At 39.4% G+C, this 7,275-nt stretch overlaps 1 non-coding gene across 1 annotated transcript; it reads left to right on the top strand.

The window, feature by feature from the left end:
• The first annotated feature begins 5,119 nt into the window (after positions 1 to 5,119).
• Trnan-guu (transfer RNA asparagine (anticodon GUU)) lies at positions 5,120 to 5,193 on the top strand. Its single transcript has one exon. It is a non-coding gene; the product is annotated as a tRNA-Asn (tRNA).
• Positions 5,194 to 7,275: the final 2,082 nt, after the last annotated feature.

Raw genomic sequence — 7,275 nt, forward strand, 5'->3', positions numbered from 1 at the left:
ATGATCATCCATTTGGTAGGTTTGTATTAAACACACAGAAGCACTTGGTATTTACAACATTCTAAAATGAATCATTTTGTAATACCATGAAATCTATTTTTTTTTCAAATATGGATTGTATAACAGGGTTGCTTAAAAATCTAGATTATACTTATAACTCTAAATGCCTAAGATCATGTTTATCTATCTTCAATTTTTTTGATACCTCAGCTGACTATTAATTGCATGAACAGTTTACTGAATACCTTGGCAAGGCCCAATTGTTTTCATGATTTAGTTAACTTTAATTCCAGGCTTCTATCCATTTTATGAGAAACAGCTGTAAGGAGGGAGCTGCCCCTCAGGCATGAGTCTGTACTCTATGTACCTGATGCTTTATGGAACTGAGGACCTTGAGGACAGTGGTTTCACCATTGTGTCATACCCTCTGGCCCTCCCTGGGAACACCTGAAGGCCACTAGAAAGTGTGTGACAGTGCCTAGTGCTTTTCCCAGCCTTCTTGGTCAGAGGCTTAGATTTAATTGAAATTGTACCCTCTGGTTGAATTAAGAAAAAAAAAATTTCTGTGATTTCTTTTAAACAGAACTACCAATCTTTAAATTTTTAAGTAGCAAATTTGTCTAACATTTCAGAAAAAAATATTATTTTATTGTTATTATGTATTATTTTCCAGCTAGGCAGGGTAAGTATTATTAATTTTATATGGAAGGAAAACAGGAACACTTACTCCACATCGGGTAGTATTTAGTACTCTCTCTCCTCTACCTGCTCATCTTGCCAAATTCATTCCACACTAGTTTTTCTCTCCTGTGTCCAGGAGTTCCTCAGCTGATTGACACCTGCCTCAACCCCACCTCAGCAGGTCCACAGCTGAGGAACACAGTCCTCCTTTGGCATCTGCTTACTTATTTTATTCTTTTGAAGAAAAAAAAAAAGGATATCTGCTCTGTCTTCTTTTTCTTTTTCTGATACTGGGGATTGAGCCCTGGGGTGCTCTACTACTGAGCTACATCCCCGTCCTTTTTAAAAACTTTATTTCTAGACAGAGTCTGGCCAAGTTGCTGAGGCTGACTTTGAATTTGTGAACCTCCTGCTTCAGCCTCCCAAGTAGTAGGGATTACTGACCTGTGCCATCACTCCTGGCTGTTCTGAATTTTTTTAAGTGTTAATTAAAAAAAAAGTTTTTATTTGTTCTTTTTAGATATACATGACAGTAGAATGTATTTTGACATATCATATATACATGAAGTATAACTTCCCATTCTTGTGGTTGTACATGATGAGGAGTTACACTGGTCATGTATTCATATATAAACATAGGAAAATTATGTCTGATTCATTCTACTGTCTTTCCTATTCCCATCCTCCCTCCCTTTCCTTCATTCTCCTTTGTAATATTTTAATTTTTAACGGGTGAGTTTAGAAAGAAGACAGCTAAGTTAACAGCACTCTTAATGTATAGGTTAGATAACAAACTGCTTCTCTGAGAACATCATAAAAGGCCATTTTCCCTTGCTAAGAATGGTGGTCAAGAGATGGACTATGAAGAGAAACTTGTGAAATTTGCTGAGATACTTACACAGTTTTCCATGAGACCTTCCTCAGTGTTAAAGTCTGGCCTCTACCTCTCACTGTTTTCAGTCAATCAAGACTCAAAAGATTTGGAAAGAATTGAAATCACTGATAATATTTGTGAATTATCTTTTTAACTAATGAGATGAACAGCACTTAAATGTTTTGTTCTGTATTATTTGGTAAAACCATAAAAATGATTTAAGATTATTTGTGTATTCAGAAGAGAGGTTAATGGAGAAAAGAACCCTATTATAAATAATTTTTGTTGGAGCTCTATAGGCAGAATAATAGAATATTATTTTTGCCTTTCTTGCCTTTTCCCTCAAATCATCTATTTATTAAAAATAAAATTTAGGGTGAGTACAGTGGCGTATACCTGTAATCCCAGTGGCTGTGGAGGTTGAGGCAGGAGGATCGTTAGTTCAAAGCCAGCCTCAACAAAGCGAGGTTCTACGCAACTAAGTGAGACCCTGTCTCTAAATAAAATACAAAATAGGTCTGGAGATATGGCTCAAAAGTTGAGTGCCCCTAAGGTCAATCCCCAGTACCAATAAAAGAATAAAATGGAGAGGTGCTGGGGAGTGATTTTTGGCTAAATTATATTGTTATGTAGTGTGCATGAACAAATATGTAACAATAAATCCCATCATTATGTACAACTATAATACAACAATAAAGATGTGAAAAAATTAAATAAAATGGAGACAATTATCTGAATACTTTCATAAAAATTTCCAACAAAGTGTCATGACTTTAAAAATGAAGGGGAAAAAAAGAGAAAGTAATGATATGTCAAAATACCTTTCTTATATTTCTTGTATATTGTATGAATAGACCCAATCTAATGGCCAACTATGAATCTGTCATGCTGCCATTGGTCTGTTAAACTGATAAGTGACCATTTGCAGTTTTGTGTGAGGAGGATAGAAGGATAATTTTTGGTAAGTTGGAAATATACTTTCAAGTTGGAGGAATTCAATCTAACATTATTATAAATCATTGGCAAAATGTGATTTAATTTTGTCACATAGTTCTTCTTTTGCTCTTAGCAACATCTGGCTTAGCATTCTCTTTTAACTTGTTTCCTGGTGTACAATCTTCTACTTATTGGGATGATTTTCTCACTCACTGATTAGTTTGTTTTTTAATTCTTACTGGATTGTTCATTTTTAACAACTTAATCACCATCCTTCTTAAATACAGTAATTGAAAAGAACTAAGGTCATGCACAGTCATGTTAATGGAAATCCCAGGAGTTGCTGGTTAGTTGAGAGGAAGCTGGAGACATAGTATCTGAAAACATCGGATTCATGATAGGTGGAAGGTCTATAAATCAGCAGGGACCATCTTGCCCTGTCTGTTAAGACACGTGGATCCCATTTGCACAGATGTTCCTTCTCTCTTTTTTCCTCTCTTGGAAGTAAATTAAATATATAGGCTCATTAATCTGCACAGGTCAGTCCCATTGATAGAGCATATTCTTGGGAAAGGTAAATGTGCAGTTCAGTGGTGTGTGATATACAGAAGGGGACAGAACGCCCAGTCCTCTTTACTTTTAACAATCATAAAGGCCTAAGTACTAATGAAGCCACAGGAATAATTTTTCTTTGGTTATCCTGAAGTTTTAAGAAAGAATGTATGTTTCTAAAATTAATCCAGTAGATTTAATGTGGCTTTTAAAACTGAGTATAAGTAGTAAGGCCAAAGGGGATAGAGTCACAAAGATCTAGAGGACAATACTTGCTGCTCTCTTATTTTTGTAAAGTGGGCATTTTGCATAAAAGCCATGTTAATAGACTTCGAAGGAGTAAAATGTTCAGATTCCATTCAATATTTGTAAATACTTACATTCTTTTGAAATAATCTCCAGTGGAGAGCCACAAAATGGCAAAGCCAATTTAACTATGGAAATAGACATTTATTTTATCGAAAAGGTTAAAAACTACAGAACCAAGCTTGAAGGCAGAGTTCTAAAACGAATAACGAACAAACTGTGGATACAATGAGCTCATTTTCCTTTCTGAATTAGTTTTTCTCTTCATCAGCTTCTCATCATCTCTTTTTAGAAGTTGAAATGTCAGAATGATGTTCAAGTGAGGAAAAGGGAACATATGGACATGAGCAGAACTTTTTCTGGTATTATTTTAAGAAGGAGAGTAAATATTTAATGAAGGGCTGTGAGGTCCACCGGTTGCTGTCTGTTCTAATTGAATAGTCACACGAACAATAGCGGGGGTGGGGGGTGGGGACGAGCCCTCGTTTGGGTATTTGAATCAGAAAAGCCAGCGCCTGACGGTTTTAGATTTTACACTAACAGATACATAAAATGTGAAGTACGGAGGTAGAGTCATGTAACGAAATCAGGCTCATTTTATGCTCTGTTTCCATTTTCCAGATCGTTTTTTCCAAATCCAGAATTTCCCAGTGCACGTCTAACAGTGTGTTGAAAGCCAGGGGTGCAGCGTGGTGTGAATTCCCAGATGTTTTACAGCTCGACGCTTTCAAGGAACTCCGCTGCTAATTGGATCCAAAGCCAATTTAAGTTGTCATCACGCAAAGGGACTCAGAATGTGGGCTGGGCTAAGGAATGTCGCCCACAACTTCCATAAATCATGATAGGAATGGTTTTTCCAGGGCTTCTGGAACCACAATTTAGTAAAGTCAAAATTTAAATATCAAGGGATTTTTCTTCCCTCCTTCTTGGAGGAGGGAGGAGGTGGGGAAAGACGTTGGGAGTTTTGTAGAGTCCCTTACAAGCCACCAAAGAAACAGTTACACAAAGGGAAAGAGAGCATTTATTAGGGGAAGAGGGGGGCAGTACTTTCTGTGTAAAATTTGCCATGAGTTAATCATAAGTGATAGATTGTTCTTTGTTAACGTCTCTTTTCTCCAATGAGGTTGTAGATATCCTGTGGACGCGCGTTGGAAGTGGCCTGGCTCCAATGCCAACGTGCAGGCTGCTCTCAGGGAGCATCCAGGGCGGATCTGACCATTTACTGCAATGCACTGGGACTAAAGAATGTTACTGTAGCTTTTCCTGATGTCCCTTCTTAGTAACAAAATGTTACTGTCACAAATAATCACACCGAGTTAGTACAAAACGGGGCTTGTATATATGCTTTCAATAATACCTGGATCTAAGGCAAACAGTGCAGATGACCTTGAAAGTGCTCTCCAAGTAAATCAAAGGCTAGCCACCAAAGCACTGGACGAATAGTTGGAAACAAAAGGAAAGTTTCTCAACTCACATGGTGGAAAATTTTATTTCCTTATAAAAGGCAACTGATAAGAAATAGTTATCTTCCTGAAAGAGAACATTCCAAAAGGGGGCGGGGCAAAAGCAAAGATATTTTAATACACATTGCACGGTGTGATTTTCCCCGATCTTGCCTAATTTTCCAATGTGCTTAAAAGATGGAAAATAGAATTGAGGGTTGAAATTATCAAACAAGAGACTCCAGTACCTTCAAGAAGTAATAAACAGTTCGTACTGCCTTTATTATTCTTCATAAAGGCAGTAGCTGAAGACACTACCGGCACCGAAGTCTCTGTGGCGCAATCGGTTAGCGCGTTCGGCTGTTAACCGAAAGGTTGGTGGTTCGAGCCCACCCAGGGACGCCTCACCCTTTTATGAGTTGCCCCCCGGTAGTTTTGCACAAATCTGAGTTCGGACCTCTTAGCTACGTTGAGGTCGATTTCCAAGGACTAGAAGCGACCTCAAGGCCCACTGGCGGGTGGCTCGCGGGCTTCCGGGCGTGCCGGGCCCCCTCCTAACCGCCTTCCGCTCGCGGCGACCAGGGGGCGGGCGGGACTCGGGTTCCAGCGGGTTCCAGCGGTCCCGGGCGCGAGCGCGAAGGGCGCGCAGGGGCCGGGCATGCCCGGGAGCGGCGCGCGCCCGTCTCCCAGCGAGCACCCCCGGAGGCCCAGCGCGGGGAGTGGCGCCCCGCGGGTCTGGGAGTCTTCCGGGACCGTGTAAAGCCCTAGGCCCACCAGGACGCGCGGGTTCCAACAACGTCAAGTTCAATTTGCAAACTGATTATAAACTCTCCCGTTTTATTGAAGCTGGCTCCTTTTTGTTGGTCCCCCCCCCCCCCCCCCGTCAGCATAAAAATATCACTCCGCCTAGACTGACTTACACACGAATCGTTCCTCGCATGCTGAAATCAGAAATAATTTTTGTCACAATAAATCCTGGGTGTGTGCACTATGGTAAGAACGTTTACATATTGTTTTACTTTTTCTGCTAAACGGCTTGAATTTTGGAAAAGATGAAACGAACCTGAAAAATTGCTCATCAATTCAGAAGGAGAAAAGCTATTTTCCAAATATGTTAAACTTAAAAAGAAATTGTGAGAAAGATTAAGATTGAAGCTGCTATCATACTTTGCTTCAACATTCTATAATCATATTACCTTTTAAAACCCTCTTCAAATAGTCACTTTGCACTTTCTTCTGTAAATATAGCTACCTTTGAGAAGTAATCATACTTTCACAATCATTGTCTTAGGTATGGATTACAGAATTTGAAAGACAATTTAAAAGGAAAGTATAAAAACAGACATTGGCCCTGGTTCAGTGGCATGCTTCTGTAGTTCCAGCTACTGGAGAGGCTGAAGCAGGAGGATTGCTTGAGCCCAGGAATTGGAGGGTAACATACGGAGACCTTATCTTTAAAATAAACACAAAGTACCTTATTCTTACAAACATATAGTTTTGTACTCTTCTTTATATTTCTCTCCAGGGGAAGTACGTTAGGACTTTTTCTGTGGCTGTAACTGAATACTACAAGTTGGATAATTTATAAAGAATAAGGGTTTGTTTAGGTTCTGAAAGCTGTGGAGTTCAAGACCTCACAGATGCAATCTGGTGAAAGCCTTATAGTGAGGGGCACTCTGCAGAATCCCAAGGCAGTGCAAGGCAAGGCCTGGTGAAACAGAGCAAGCTTGATAGCTCAACTCTCTTTATAGGGTCACTAATGCTATCATATGACCTGCTGTAATTATAATTACCTCCCAAAGACCCCACCTTTAAATACCATATGACTTTGAGGATTATGTTTCCAACATGTGAATTCAGAGACTATTCCCAAATCGCATCACTAACAAAGACTCACAGATATGGGGTGCTGCCTGTTTACCTGACATGGTTCCAAGTGCCTTCATGGACTCACATATATAATCTTCACAGTCCTTCAAGGTCCTTTGCACAGATGGGGCAATTGAAACACAGTGTGGCTGAGAAATTTGTCTGAAGTCCCAGTTAGATTTGAACCTAGGTAGTCAGGCCCGAAGCTCAGTGCTTCTCCCGGTTGTACAGCCTACCTGGAAGTTCTCTCTTCTAAATAGTTACTTGAATAATTAGTTAATTTGAAACCAAAAGTGCTATTTTAATTGGTTTTTATGAAGTGTTATTAATATTTTGCAGCCTCTGCCATGAAGTAGGTAAAGAAAAAAAAAAAAACCTGAACATTCATTTTATGACAAACAGCTTTGCTCAATGACATGTTCACTGTGCAGCTCAATTCTATTCAAATGAAAATGGTGTGTGAACATATAATCTTAATATGAATTGTGTCTTTGAGCAGCAATCTGATAGTTTAGATAGAGAAGACAAGATTAGAGAGATTTAGATAGCCTAGAGTCTAGAGATACTTTGCCCCAAGGTTGATTTTTGGCAGTTGGGGTGATCATATAGTCCTGT

This window comes from Marmota monax, unplaced genomic scaffold, assembly GCF_021218885.2.
Source record: "Marmota monax isolate L192 unplaced genomic scaffold, Marmota_monax_Labrador192_F-V1.1 WCK01_AAM20220418_F8-fsc00098, whole genome shotgun sequence".
NCBI classification, from domain to species: Eukaryota; Metazoa; Chordata; class Mammalia; order Rodentia; family Sciuridae; genus Marmota; species Marmota monax.